This window comes from Thamnophis sirtalis, unplaced genomic scaffold, assembly GCF_051295495.1.
Source record: "Thamnophis sirtalis isolate CommonGarterSnake01/CBP01778 unplaced genomic scaffold, rThaSir2_p1.2 scaffold_14, whole genome shotgun sequence".
Taxonomy (NCBI): Eukaryota; Metazoa; Chordata; class Lepidosauria; order Squamata; family Natricidae; genus Thamnophis; species Thamnophis sirtalis.
This window is the reverse complement of record NW_028261394.1, coordinates 4,220,273-4,232,880: the sequence shown is the minus strand read 5'-3', so window position 1 is coordinate 4,232,880 and position 12,608 is coordinate 4,220,273.

Here is a 12,608-nt window from a genome sequence, read left to right as displayed (position 1 = left end):
CCTTGGAAGAATTTGTATTCTCAGAAGCGGGTAATAAAGTAGAATAGCCAATAATGTAGAATCCGTGGTTTTCAGAACTCTTGAGAGCAGTGTTTTTTTGTGGGGGGAGTTTTGGAGTTGAGGTCCACGCATCTTGAAGTTGCTGTGGTTGGGAAACCCTGCTTTAGAACATCTGGGGAGATTGCCACACTGCTAAAAGGCAACAGAAAGACCTAGAGCCGAGGTGGCGCAGTGGTTAGAGTGCAGCACTGCAGGCTACTTCAGCTGACTGCAGTTCTGCAGTTCGGCTGTTCAAACCTCACCGGCTCAAGGTTGACTCAGCCTTCCATCCTTCCGAGGTGGGTAAAATGAGGACCCGGATTGTTGTTGGGGGCGATATGCTGACTCTGTAAACCGCTTAGAGAGGGCTGAAAGCCCTATGAAGCGGTATATAAGTCTAACTGCTATTGCTATTGCTAATACCCAATCAATACCCAATCATACAAGACCCCAATCAAGGAACTAGCGATTCAGGCATACAATCAAAGAGAAAACCACAGCCTAATCATGCAACAACCAAGGACCTCCCACCAACACTGATAGGACAAGTCACTTGTATATAAACAGAGAGTCAACCCCACTCTCTTCTAGCACTGATGATGTTCCCTAGTTGGGTAAGGAAACATCTGTGATATTGGATGTACCAAGGTACACCCATATTACACCTATCCTCCGCGAGCTGCACTGGCTTCCTATTGGTCTCCGAGCACAATTCAAGGTGCTGGTGATCACCTTTAAAGCCCTACATGGCCTAGGACCCGGATATCTGCGAGACCGTCTCCTGCCACATACCTCCCAACGACCGATAAGATCGCACAGGGTGGGCCTTCTCCGGGTGCCGTCAGCCAGACAATGTCGGCTGGCAACCACCCGGGGGAGGGCCTTCTCTGTAGCCGCTCTGACCCTCTGGAACGAACTACCCCCAGACATCTGGACCCTACCCACTCTCATGGCCCGTGGCACGACAAAACCGCGCTCGACTAAGCCGCGCCCGATTAAACCGCGTCGCTGACGTCATCAACAGGGCGGCAACAGCGAGCGCGGAGAAAGAAGGGTGCTTTAAATAGCGCTTTGAAAGCAAGCCGATTCAACTTAAGGTAAGGGTTAGGTTTAGGGTTAGGTTTAGGGTTAGGTTTAGGGTTAGGTTAAGGGTTAGGGTTAGGTTTAGGTTTAGGTTTAGGTTAAGGGTTAGGGTTAGGGTTAGGGTTAGGGTTAGGGTTAGGGTTAGGGTTAGGGTTAGGTTAAGGGTTAGGTTAAGGGTTAGGTTTAGGGTTAGGGTTAGGTTTAGGATTAGGTTTAGGGGGGGTTAGGTTTAGGTTTAGGGGTTAATTTTAGGTTTAGCGTTTACAGCGTGCTTCTGTCTCCGCGCTGTTGTCGCCCTGTTGATGACGTCAGCTACGCGGTTTCGTCGAGCGCGCTTTAGTCAAACGCGGTTTTGTGGTGGAACCCTCATGGCCTTCCGAAAGGCTATTAAGACCTGGCTATTCCGGCAGGCCCCGGGCTGTTGACCCCATGACTGAGGATCCCGCCCCGATTAGACTGGGTGTATGTTGTGGCTTTTAAAAAAATCTATGTTTCTTTGTTTTTAACCTTTCTATTTTTTAAATGTATTTGTTGTAAGCCGCCCAGAGTCCTTCGGGATTGGGAGGCCTAGAAATTTATTAAATCTAATCTAATCTGCAACAAAACAACATTCAGAGAGCACCAAGGATCCCACAGTCATTCTCCTCCTCTCCCCAAACCCCACTTCCTTCTAGCACTGATGATGTTCCCTAGTTGGGTCATGAAACATCTGAAAGAAAACCACCAAGCTCAAAACAGAACCAAGGAGCCCATCTTCCTTCTCCTCCCTGCAAACCCTACCGCCTTCTAGCACTGATGAAGTTCCCTAGTTGGGTAAGGAAACATCTGAAAGAAATCAACCAAGCTGAGAGAGCACCAAGGTGCCCACAGTCCTCCTCCTCCTCCTCCTCTCCACAAATGCCACTTCCTTCTAGCACTGATGATGTTCCCTAGTTGGGTTATGATGAAACGTCTGCAAGAAAACAACCGAACCCATTTTTTGCCCACCAGGAGGTTCAAGGAAAGCCTCTGGAGCCTGGGGGTATGACCTCCCACCTCCCGCCATGGTGCAGGAAGCAAGCTATGCCCCCATGGCCATGCCCACCCAGCAACCAGGCAGAGAACTGGGTGCTAAACATTTTCAGTCCCACCCCTATGAGAAATCACTAGCAGATTAATTACTAGTATCAAAGGGGTAGGACCGTTCTGCTCAGAAGAAGAGATGGTTACTCAAGCAAGGATAATATACTCAACGCTGGAGTATCAAAAAGGAAGGTGCTCCCCTCCGTGCAACTTTGACTTATGCTCGCAAAAGCATTAAAAATTTATTATAGAGACAGAGGCAGCCCTACTGTGCATGTCCAATTTCAACAATATCCCAGGTCTTGTAGGAGTCACCACGATTTAGCAGATTAAACAAGACGTGTGTAAAACACAAGAGTTCAATTTTCTAAGCGCTACTGGTTTGTGGAGTCCTTACAATGAGCTGAGAGTTTGTGTTGGGACCTAGGCTTCCCCATAAAGCAGGAGGCAGAGTCCTGGTCCCGATGAAACCCGTTTTATGAAACGAATGTGAATTCCTCTCATTCACATTCAGCAAAGGCCTGGTAAAACAGTCTTTCAAAGGAGTATTTATGACCACAGACCTTATCTAGCTTGGGAAGCTGCCATGATGTGAATATTTTCCAAAGGAGGTGCTGTGCAAGGAAAGGCTGGGCACAGAGTCTCTGAGATTCAGGGACAGATTCACATTCCTGAAACAAATCTGATGACTGAACGATTGAATTGTTTATTGCAAAAGCCCCCTCCCCTTTCGCTCCTCTTTTATGTCCTATGGGAGGGGCCATTCACCTTCCACCTGTGACTTTACTCCCAGGCCTACCCTGATTTCTTAGCTGTTCTTTTCTCCTGGCAGTTCTGCACATGCGCACACTGGGAACAGGCTCCAGCTGTTCCTCTGCCTCACTGATGTCTAGCTCAGAAGGCAGCTGATAACTACCAGAGGGCCTTGGTCCTCTCTCTGCTTTCGACGCAGAGCCCTCGTCCGAGCCTTCCCCAGCCTCCAAGTCTGGCTCATGTTCCTCCCCAACCTCCTCACCATCCAACTCTACTTCCTAACCGTCTTGATTGGCAGCTCTGTGGAGCTGGCGGTCCACAAGAGTTTGTGCAGAAGCCTTTTGAACAAAGGCCTGGGAACAAAGTAGAGAGAGGTTGAATTTGTTGAGAAAACACCATCTCGTTATAGAATCTAGACCTGATCTAGACCCAGAGAATTTTTCTAGGCCTAGAGAATCTAGATCGGATCAGCAATCTAGAACAGTTACTTCCTGGAACCGTCTTGATTGGCAGCTCTGTGGAGAACACATCGCTCTAATCCAATCTAGGACATATCAAGGAGTAAGTGATAAGTGACACCAGAGTGGAGATCTGTTTCTAAACGTTGTGGTGAGCCACAATTTGTTTAAGCTTTGTTGAGCCTACCGCAGCTGGCTTCTTCCCTGTGCCTAAACCACGACCACAACGTCACAGCTGCATTGGCAAATCACACACCATGCCATACCGGGGAGGAGGATGGCTCTGCCAACTTTAGCATCTTCTCAAAAGTAGCTTACTTCCAAAGCAGAGCACGAATTCTAAGATTTTGTTTTTTTTTCAAGGTACGATCCTATCTGATAAAATCAATTCCTCGCTGTTCAGTTGAGCTTCTTTGATTGATGGATAGGCAGACAGACATCTTTGCATGTCCCACCTGTCTCAGATACAAGTCTGATACGGAGGATGTCTCAAGACAGACGTAGCTAAAATATATCATTGTTCATTATTAGACTTTCATATTGTTTATCACAGCTGGTGATCTGTATGGTCCACGAGGGCCTTTTAAAATAGAAAAACCGTCATGTTACAACTTGAACAAGGATGTTGGGAAAGCTATTTTAATTTCGGAGGATTCTTTGATGGCACGCCTACCGAAACAATTCCTTAATTTTGGAAGACTGAGTAAGCATCCGTTGCCCAAGATTTCAAAGACTCCCAGTTTTGGTTGAGGATCAAAATTAGAATTGGAAAGAATTCTACGAACGGCTGTAATACTTATGCGTTATTTATTTGAAAGTCTCACGAGAGCGGTGTTTCTCGACCTTGGCAACTTGAAGCGGGGTGGGCTTCAATTCCCAGAATCCCCCTGCCAATCAGGTGGGAATTCTTGGAGTTGAAGTCCACCATTCTTCACGTTGGCAAGGTTGAGAAACACTGCCCTAGAATCCTTTATTTTCCCCCCTTTTGATTGTTAACTCCAGAAGCCATCCAGAGTCATACTGAAATTGGCTGATCTTCTAGAACAGTGTTTCCCAACCTTGGCAACTTGAAGATGTCCGGACTTCAACTCCCAGAATTCCCCAGCCAGCAGGCTGGGGAATTCTGGGAGTTGAAGTCCGGACATCTTCAAGTTGCCAAGGTTGAGAAACACTGTTCTAGAATGAATGAGATCGGAACCAATGTAAGAAATGCAATAACCATCCTTCAGAAGGTTCCTGCTTTGATACCATCCCCGATTTGGGTCTTCCTATCTTCCCTTGACAAGTTTTAAAAGTTACATTCTACACGTTCTCCAGGTCTTGTTGACAATTAGCAGCAATAGCAATAGCAGTTAGACTTATATACCGCTTCATAGGGCTTTCGGCCCTCTCTAAGCGGTTTACAGAGTCAGCATATCGCCCCCACAGTCTGGGTCCTCATTTCACCCACCTCGGAAGGATGGAAGGCTGAGTCAACCCTGAGCCGGTGAGATTTGAACCGCTGAACTGCAGATAAGAGTCAGCTGAAGTGGCCTGCAGTACTGCACTCTACCCACTGCCTCCATCCAATACCGAGCGTCACTTTCACTTGAAATGCTCCTCCAAGGTGGCACCGCCAGATGTGCTGGATTGCAAGTCCCATGGTTTTCTGGCTCAGGGAGAACATGACGTTTCACGAAGAACGAGATCAGTGGTGGTTTCAAAAATTGTTCGAACCTACTCTGTGGGTGTGGCCTACTTTGTGGGAGTGGCTTGCCGCCCATGTGACCGGATGGGAGTGGCTTGCCGCCCATGTGACGGGATATGAAGATGCCGGCGACACTTGTCAGAACCACCTTAAATTACCTCACACACAGCACTGGCATGCATAAGAATATGATGCAAACTTGTTTTTTAAAAGGCATCTTTGGTTTGCGTTAAAACAACTTCAACACACGCAATGTTCTGATTGCACCACAAACGCAGTAGTCATCCTTACCTTTCACAGAGGCACTGAGTTTTATAAATAGGAGCATGATAGTGTAGAATAATCATATCCAAGGACCAGTGGTGGGTTTCAAAAAATGTTTGGAACCTCTTCTGTAGGTGTGGCCTGCTTTCCGGGTCCACTGGTGGAACCTCTTCTAACCAGTTTGGTAGATTTGACGAACTGGTTCTACCGAATAGGTGCAAACTGGTAGGAACCCACCTCTGAACGAGATATGACAGATTAAACCAAGGCGTCCAGTATAATCTGATTCTTCACTTTTTGTTCAAGCGATTTTGGAAGTTCAAGGCAGGGGTCCTAAGTCCTTTGGTGGCCCTCGGCGGTGGCTTTAGTACAGAGTGGACTTTGCGTTGGGCATGAACTTACAGTTAGCAGTCACCTCACTTGTCCAGGTAGCTTCAGAAACTTCTTTGTCTCTTCACGCAGAACGCAGCCGCGCGAGTGATCGCGGGTGCACCCCGATTCACCCGCATTACACCTATCCTCCGCGAGCTGCGCTGGCTACCTGTCGATCTCCGGATGCGCTTCAAGGTGCTACTGATCACCCATAAAGCCCTACATGGCAGTGGATCTGGATACTTGAGAGACCGCCTTCTGCCAATTACCTCCCTACGACCTATAAGATCTCATAGATTAGGCCTCCTCCGTACTCCATCGGCCAGCCAGTGTCGGCTGGCAACTACAAGGAGGAGGGCCTTCTCAGCAGCGGCCCCGACCCTTTGGAACGAGCTCCCCGTAGAGATTCGTACCCTCTCCACCGTCCAGGCCTTCCGCATAGCCTTGAAGAACTGGCTCGCCCGTCAGGCCTGGGGATAAGGACCATTACCCCGCCCGAATGTTGTATGCATGTTGCCTATTATTTTATTATGTGTTGTCGTCTTAGCGTTGTATTCCCCCTCCCTGGTTTTCTGTGAGCCGCCCTGAGTCCCCTCAGGGAAAAGGGCGGCCTACAAATAAAATCAATTCAATTCAATTCAATTCTTCTCTTGAACTTTGCTGAACTTCATGGCTACACAAACATGTTGACGAGAAAAAAGTGAAGGCGTTGACTCACCGGACCTTCAAACAACTCTACACAACTTTGCATGCCAAGTTGAAGGACAAATAGAGGTAAAGAGATTACATATCTACTCTCTGTTTACTTGACACACACTCATACCATAGGATTGCCATCATGCCAAGTAGCAGTCTTGGTGAGAACGCCTACGGAATGATAGAGAGGATATTAGAGAAAGCAATATTAATTACTGGTTGCAACATCTTGGAAGGAACTCTGCTAACCTTTGATGAAGTCTGGAAAAAAAGATAGCAACTACAATCGCAGTAAATAATGATGTAATAAAAAGTTACGAGGGAGGATATTGGTTTCAAGGAACATCTTATCCATGCTGAATCTTGATTCCTCCAACCCATGGAGAAGGCAGAATTCCAGAGCCAACGTTTAGCAATAGCAATAGCAGTAGACTTATATACCGCTTCATAGGGCTTTCAGCCCTCTCTAAGCGGTTTACAGAGAGTCAGCATATTGCCCCCAACAACAATCCGGGTCCTCATTTTACCCACCTCGGAAGGATGGAAGGCTGAGTCAACCCTGAGCCGGTGAGATTTGAACCGCTGAACTGCTGATCTAGCAGTAGCCTGCAGTGCTGCATTTAACCACTGCGCCACCTCGGCTCTCTCTCTTTGTCCTTCTTCTGCTTTGAAGGAACGCTTTTATTTACACTCATAATTTCTTCATCCCAGCATTCCATCTAGGAACTATACTGATCAAGTATAACTAGATAATTAGTGGTTCCCATTCTATTAGTTGTCTTAAAAATGTCTCAAAAGCCGTTAGACCAATACATTATTTTTCTTTCGTGCAATTCTCCCTTTAGCTTAACCACAACACAGATGGCTAGAAACTCTTTCAGACTGTTGGGTATGATCCTCAGCTGGGTGTCTGGGATATGTAGTATCTGTGATTTACGAAGAAATTGTAAAGTTGCAGTTTCCATCTTGCCTTTTTCAACCTTCGCCTGACTTCAGTGTCTCTTCCTTCCTACAGTGGTGGGTTTCAAATTTTTTTTGAACCTACTCTGTGGGTGTGGCCTCCTTTGTGGGAGTGGCTTGTTGGCCATGTGACCTGGTGGGAGTGGCTTGTCGGCCATGTGACCTGGTGGGGGTGGCTTGCCGGCCATGTGTTTTCTTTCTTTCTTTCTTTCTTTCTTTCTTTCTTTCTTTCTTTCTTTCTTTCTTTCTTTCTTTCTTTCTTTCTTTCTTTCTCTCTCTTTCTCTCTTCCTTCCTTTTGTCTCTCTGTCCCTTTTTCCTTTTTTCTTTCATCTTTCTCTCACTTTTTCTTTCTTTTTTCTTTTTTTCTTTATTTCTTTCTTCCTTTCTTTGTCTTTGTCTCTCTGTGTGAGTCTGTGTGTGTGTGTGTGTGTGTGTGTGTGTGTCAGTGGTGGGTTTCAAAAATTTTTTGAACCTACTCTGTGGGTTTGGCCTCCTTTGTGGGAGTGGCTTGTCAGCCATGTGACCTGGTGGGAGTGGCTTGCCGGCCATGTGTTTTCTTTCTTTCTTTCTTTCTTTCTTTCTTTCTTTCTTTCTTTCTTTCTTTCTTTCTTTCTTTCTTTCTCTTTCTTTCTTTCTTTCTTTCTTTCTCTCTCTCTCTCTCTCTCTCTCTTTCCCTTCCTTTTGTCTCTCTGTCCCTTTTTCCTTTTTTCTTTCATCTTTCTCTCACTTTTTCTTTCTTTTTTCTTTTTTTTCTTTATTTCTTTCTTCCTTTCTTTGTCTTTGTTTCTCTGTGTGAGTCTGTGTGTGTGTGTGTGTGTGTGTGTCAGTGGTGGGTTTCAAAAATTTTTGGAACCTCTTCTGTAGGTGTGGCCTGCTTTCTGGTGGAACCTCTTCTAACCGGTTCGGTAGATTTGACGAACCGGTTCTACCGAACTGGTGCGATCTGGTAGGAACCCACCTCTGTTCCTGGATAAGATTCCCATCTGGCCAACGTCTCTCGACTTTCATTACTACCTAAAATTTGCCAGAGGAAGAACATAAACTTAATAAATTCAATTGATCTATTCTTTACTTGCAAATTCTGCAGCAATGGCTTCTGTACAATTTACTTTAGAAACCTGATTTTTTTCTTTAAAAAAAAAGCTCCTATTTTTTTCAACAAGATTTGAACATGTTTCTAGCTGCGTTTAGGATTTCAGATCTACTAAGAGGTAAATTTGCTCCAAAGCTCTCTTTATCCCAGTTTTAGCTCCTACATTTGGTGGTGTTTTTGAAAAACAGTATTATGTGTCTTTTACTTTATCCGCAAAGACATCTACAAATATTACAAAAGTTAGCCTTTATATTATAGTGGAATATAAATTTGGAAATTATAGGCATTCACAGGAGGCAAGAGAGAAAGAATGATGATGTGCCCTACCACAAAAATTGCATAGTTGTTGGATAATATTTGTTCGTGGGTGACTTAGCAGGTTATCTATCTGCCACCAGGACATCTTGTAAACAATGTACTATTTCTAATTCTCAGTAGAAATACCTACTGTCCAGAAGCAGATGTTCTCAACTCATTTCATCTCTGAACTGGACCTTCTACCGGTTCATTCTTTGAGTTCATCTCATCACACAAAGTTCTTCCTTCTATTCAAAACGATTGTGCCTCTCTTGGGGTCTTCGTGATAGATAGGCCTGAAGTTCCCACACCTGGAGAAGGAGTTGCCCCTTGAAAAAACACCTTTGGGACAACCATGACCTGGATGACTTCTGAGAATCTCCATGGACACTTGGAGAAGGACAGTCCAAAGTTGCAGAAAACTGGGTTAACCCTGGGCTAATAGGTGTTTTGTGATCTGGTGTGCATCGTTATTTTTTCTCTACAAGAAATTGACAGTTCACCCAAATGGTACTCACCTGTGTTCACCTGAGAAATGGGAATAGCAAAGATGTACTTATGACATTGCAAACATAGCTGCACCTTAAACGTATTTATTTACTTTCAGTACATATTACTACAGAATCCACCTGCTCTTGGTCAAACCAGTCTGATGTGGTTAGCACCATCACAAGTAGAAAACATAGCAAAAATGGAATACACAATAATTTTTATAAGCATAACTGTAAAATATACAGGAGAAGGAGAGCTTTCATTTTTTTTAAATATAAATTTTATTTCTCATATATACATTCACAGTTATATGATCTCATAACTGTTATTAGTAATATGTGTTTGTAACAATTTTTCTCCCCTGCAATTGACAATATAATTGAAATTGCGTTCTTACCATCCCATAGACCCATCTTATTTTACAACAATCCTACTTCTTCTTCCTTCCTTCCCTCCTTCCTTCCCTCCTTTCTTCTCTCCTTCTCTCCTTCCTTCCCTCCTTCCTTCCCTCCCTCCTTCCCCCTTCCCTCCCTCCATTCTTCTCTCCTTCTCTCCTTTCCTCCTTCCTTCCCTCCTTTCTTCTCTCCTTCTCTCCTTCCTTTCCTCCTTCCTTCCCTCCTTCCTTGCCTCCTTTCTTCTCTCCTTCTCTCCTTCCTTCCCTCCTTCCTTCCCTCCTTCCTTCCCCGAGAAGGAGAGCTTTCATAGGCAACTAATCAAGGACAGAAGCAACCTAGAACTAAGGAGAAATTTCCTGACAAAACAATTAACCAATGGAACAAGAAATTGCCTTCAGAAGTTGTGAGTGCTACAACACAGGTTTTAAGAAGAGATTGGACAGCCATTTGTCTGAAAAGTCTCCTGCTTGATCCGCGGGTGTTGACTAGTCAATCTCCAAGATCTCTTCCATCTCTGTTATTCTGTTATAAGGTAAAAGTAAAGGTAAAGTTTCCCCTTGCACATATGGGCTAGTCATTCCCGACTCTAGGGGGCAGTGCTCATCTCGTTTCAATGCCAAAAAGCCAGCGCTGTCCGAAGACGTCTCCGTGGTCATCTGGCTGGCATGAGTTAAACGCCGAAGGCGCACGGAACGCTGTACCCTTCCCACCAAAGGTGGTTCCTATTTTTCTACTTGCATTTTTATGTGCTTTTGAACTGCTAGGCTGGCAGAAGCTGGGACAAGTCACGGGAGCTCACTCTGTTACACGGTGCTAGGGATTCGAACCGCCGACCTTCCTGATCAACAAGCTCAGCGTCTTAGCCACTGAGCCATCGACTTTATTTATTGCTGAGTGATATGAATGAACTAGACTCAAAAGGAAAGACATTTAGCAATTTGTTGTGTTCAAAGGGCAAGATTTTACAGTCGCAAAGGTATTTCGTACTTTAGCCTGGCCAGACGCAGCCATTTGCAATTAAACAGGGATATGAGATGTTGGAATAAAGCTTCAATTGAATAAGTCGAGAGCCGAGGTGGCGCAGTGGTTAGAGTGCAGTACTGCAGCCACTTCAGCTGACTGCTATCTGCAGTTCGGCGGTTCTAATCTCACCGGCTCAAGGTTGACACAGCCTTCCATCCTTCCGAAGTGAGTAAAATGAGGACCCAGACTGTGGGGGCGATATGCTGACTCTGTAAACCCCTTAGAGAGGGCTGAAAGCCCTATGAAGCAGTATATAAGTCTAACTGCTATTGCTAACTGCTATGCTAAGTGAGAAGGATCAGTTAATGCTCTCTTCCATGCCATCCAGTTGGATCAATATTTTCCTAATAAGTCAGGAATTTCTACTTTGCATCACACAAACTTTCCTGACCCAGAGCTTTTAACTCATCATTCTTTAACCTTCTGGCATGAACTCAACTGAACGCAGCTGACAGTGTCTGTTCCTCCCACTTTCCACCTGGAAGATGGCAGAGACCCAGAACTCCTATCCAAGAAGAGCAAAGGGCTGGGAACTGATTGAATGAGCATGTTTTGCTAGAATCAATTGCACGCAATGCTCTTTCATTGCAGGCTGCAGCATTTCACGTTTCACAATGTCTCTGTCTCTCTCTACCCCACCCACCCCCAATTAATATTGGTTTTAACTAATGTATTATTTATTTGTTTTGCTTCTTTCTCCCTCCTTTTATTGTTTTTATAAACAAAGTGGTGAACATATCCAACACACTTACCCCCATCTTATTTTCCCCATAAAACCAACCACCACCCTGTTAGGTAGGCTGGGCTGAGAGGGAGGGAGTGGCCCAAAGTCACCCAGTCAGCTTTCATGGCTAAGGCGGGACTAGAACTCACCGTCTCCCAGTGATTGGCCAAGATCGTCCAGCTGGCTTTCGTGACTAAGGCGGGACTAGAATTCACTGTCTCCTGGCAATTGGCCCAAGGTCACCCAGTCAGCTTTCATGGCTAAGGCGGGACTAGAACTCACCGTCTCCCAGTGATTGGCCAAGATCGTCCAGCTGGCTTTCGTGACTAAGGCGGGACTAGAATTCACTGTCTCATGACAATTGGCCCAAGGTCACCCAGTCAGCTTTCACGGATAAGGCGGGACTAGAACTCACCGTCTCCCAGTGATTGGCCAAGATCACCCAACTGGCTTTCATGACTAAGGTGGGACTAGAATTCACTGTCTCCTGGCAATTGGCCCAAGGCCACCCAGTCAACTTTCATGGCTAAGGTGGGACTAGAACGCACCGTCTCCCAGTGATTGGCCAAGATCACCCAGTTGGCTTCATGACTAAGGCGGGACTAGAATTCACTGTCTCATGGCAATTGGCCCAAGGTCACCCAGTCAGCTTTCATGGCTAAGGCGGGACTAGAACTCACCGTCTCCCAGTGATTGGCCAAGATCACCCAGCTGGCTTTTGTGACTAAGGCGGGACTAGAATTCACTGTCTCCTGGCAATTGGTCCAAGGTCACCCAGTCAGCTTTCATGGCTAAGGCGGGACTAGAATTCACCGTCTCCCAGTGATTGGCTAAGATCACCCAGCTGGCTTTCATGACTAAGGTGGGACTAGAACTCACAACGTCCCCATTTCTAGCTAGGTGCCTTAACCACTAGACCAAGATATAATTAAAAAACCCTGATATTATAATTTCCTCCCTGGACAAAAATGGCTTGGTAGGTGATGTAGAGATGTTTTATGTATAGCATGATATAAAAATATTAAAGTACATAAGGTATGCAGGAAGACCATCATAGCTTAGACCAGGGGTTCTCCACCTTCCCAATGCGCGACTGTTGTGACTCAGCAGAAGTCTCCTATGAGTCTTTTCGGGATGCAAGATTAACAATGCAGCTGGGGCTCGTTAGTGGCGTCCTTTGGTGATAAAAGGACGGATGGTGCCATGTCC